The sequence below is a fragment of the Pecten maximus genome, chromosome 4, assembly GCF_902652985.1.
Source record: "Pecten maximus chromosome 4, xPecMax1.1, whole genome shotgun sequence".
Taxonomy (NCBI): Eukaryota; Metazoa; Mollusca; class Bivalvia; order Pectinida; family Pectinidae; genus Pecten; species Pecten maximus.
In genome coordinates this window covers 11,068,649-11,072,000 of record NC_047018.1, presented here as the reverse complement: position 1 = coordinate 11,072,000, position 3,352 = coordinate 11,068,649, and positions in this window count along the sequence as shown.

Genomic DNA, 3,352 nt, shown 5'->3' with positions numbered 1-3,352 from the left:
TACATGTCTTTTATCCTGATGTTAAAACGTGATGTCGCAAATTATAACTGTCTTTATTTAGAGTGGCTATAACCTTTGAATTATTTAAAAATATTATTAGGCATGTAAAATCTATTTCTGTGGCAGGTTGTCATATAGACAAATCAACAGCTAGAAGCCATCTCAAGCAATAGATTCACTAAAAAAGTGAAAAGTAAAAAATTGATGTTTTCTGGTTATATGTACAAACCTATTTTGGTTGAGGACGGAGTCATGAGCTACCTGTGCCTAAATTCGATTACCTCAGTGCACAAGGTTTGGAGGAACATATTCAAAGAAGTGAACAAATGACGTCATGAAATGAACAATAACAAAAACAAAAAATATTTTAGGATAAAGAAAGTAAAAAGAGAGAAAAGAATATTCCCTTTGATCTCCAAATCAATTGTGTAAAATAAAGCGCATTTGGACACTGTATGACGTAACATACACTTCGTAAGGTGTATTTAAGTTTATTGAACAGTTTTTGTAGTTAATCAATACTTTTAATCAGGTGCACTACTTCATGGTGTACGTCAGGATAGTATGTAAGGTACCCGCTCCCTAGGATACACTTGTTACTATGTTTTAAATTTAAACAATTTCTCATTCTATGAAATCTATGGTATACAAGAGCAAAATGAATGAAACGTCTTAAATTTACATACCAAAGTCACAAAATGTCAGTTACTCTTCTATTGTGGATGGAAATTATAATTCAGCATCACAGGAAAGAAAGTGTTCTCACAAAAGTATAAAGTTGAAAAAAATGACTTAAATGTAAATGAAAACACAGGCAAAAACAAAAAAAAAAACAAAAAAAAATGAGCGAAGCTATTTTAATGATGTTTATATACAAGTATGTGCTAGCGGAAAAGAAGAGACGCAAGTTTTTTTCGATAGTTAATATTTTACATGATTCGTTGATGATGTGTTCTTGGGTGTTGGTTTCTCGATTATTTTATCATTACTGAATACATTTTGATTGCCCTAACACGACGGTGTTTGCGTGAATACCGTTGAAACAAGGGTACCTACCATATGCCGTTTCCTGATCCACTCATGGCATCAGTCGCTGCTCTTACTTTCCGTAACATTGACCCCATCAAGGTGTGCATTCCACTGATGAATAAGACCTGCGTGAGTTGAGGTACGTTAAATGGGACGTTAACGCGCTTCCTAACCCTCCTGTCTAGCTCGTCCCACAAGTGACGATCGGGGACATATCTTTAACGTACATGTAATGTTACGTTGATGGATAGGAGAAAAAACGTGTGATCTCAAGACCTGATCCCGATATTACTCACGTTAGGTGTTTTCATGCCTTGAGATACCCCTGTCCAAACTATAACAGACCCTCCCCTAAATCTGTCGCTTTCCGTTACTTAAGTGTCAGAATACCTCTCACCACGATGTTGATAGACACGTTGTCGTCTATCTGACATGTAAAGCGTAAAGCGAGACTCGTCAGTGAACAACACGCGTCTCCAATGGGCCAAACGAAATCGATTAGGTGTAAGTGCAAACAGCCACTGCATTAGACGTTGGCGTCGCCTCTGCGTAAGTGGCGGACCAACATAGAGACGTCATTGCCTTAAATGAAACTCCCGCAACCGATTCTTAACTGTTCTTGGACACACTGGCCTACCATGAGTTCCGAAAACTTGGCGTGACGTCACCGGCGCCGTCTGGAATCAGTCACTGAGGTGCGAGAGACGTGTGCCTCTATCTTGACGTCGCGACGTAATGCTGGCGTCCGCTCCAGGGACAGTCACACAATATCCCTATGGCTCTGAGACGCACATCTCGACGGGATGCTATTGTCTCATGTATACCATAATGCTTGGCTTCATGACATTGCGAATGCCCCTGCATTATCAGAGCAATTGCCCTTCCTCTATCGACTTCACTTGATCGCGGCATTTCGCTGTACTATAGTTTCGGAAAGAAATGTTGTGTAACTGATCTGTACTACTGTTACAGTGTTTGATTTGTAATGATTAACCAGCACAGATGGTGCAATAGTACCTGGGATGCACACTTTCTTGAAAAACTGCTGAAAGCATGCAGCGTCGAGCGTTGTCACGGTCGACTGAATTTTAACTGAAGAACATTTCCACAGTGCACGGATGTAGCTCAGTGTGAAATTCAATTGAAGTTAGGCCACGTGTCGAAAAAGTTATATTAGAAAACTGCACTTGCGTTTGAATTTCTTTTTCCCGCTATTATCGTCTATCTGCGTTGGTCTACTGAAACGATTATTTAAGGGCAATGATCTTTGATATTTGAATTCAGCTGCCGTTTTGACAGTTTAGCCGTCGAATAGGCCATATCTGTTTACCTGGCGTTTGAACTCATTACATTGAAATGTTTTTAGCTGTGTTTATTTAAAAGATAACTGTCGATTGCAGCTCCCCTGATCGGCCACCGGGGGTCATATGTCTTGCCAGAGCGTCCGTTCTCTGTCTGGCGTCTGTCAAGGTCTATGCTTTAATCGCTGATTAGATTTTTGATAAAATTTAGAAACGTGTGAAGAATCAGTGTGGTATAAACGAGTTGTATGACTCCCCTGGAGTGAAGGGGAACGGGCCTAAAAATGGGAAGTGAGCTAGGATGGTTTTTTTCAGTAAATTTTGGAATAATGTTTCAATCGGCGTCGTATATTTTTCATTTGTCAAGGGGAACCATTTAAGAAATATAGGCGAAAACAAATGTTATATATAAGCATGAACAAGTCTGTAACCTTTCAACCTTTTAACGCTTCACTTATCGTGTATACTTGGTGGCGCGACAATGAAAAAAACACACATTTTCTTTTCGCGACATTTTTACATAATGTTATCGTCAAACTTGCCTAAATGTACACACGTATGCACTCACGCACTCGTGGGTTATTCCTACGATGAACAGACTATACTTACGTCCGCACGATAGGTATATACTATACATGTAGGTAAAAAAAAATATCCGTCGGATATCAAGGCGTTGGAAAGATCAAACACAACCGCACCCTTCGTGTCTCATGTTTACAAAGTATTTTATAAAAAAAGCTATCATTGATTGAATCTTTGGATGAAGTGTTCTTGCGCATCTCCTGTTGTATTTTGTTGTTCAGGCCCACTATTATTTTCTCAACGTTGCTTCCGGATTGCACCTTTGGCCCCTAGTATCTTTGACAAACCCTCGAAGGACGAAACAGCTGTGCTGTGCAGTATACGTTGTTTTTACATTTCAATGTGTTGTCTGGTGTTATATGTTTACATGTTTGACAGCATAGACATATACATCTAGCTCATTTACCTATCTTTTAAACACAGGACGACTAACAAACATA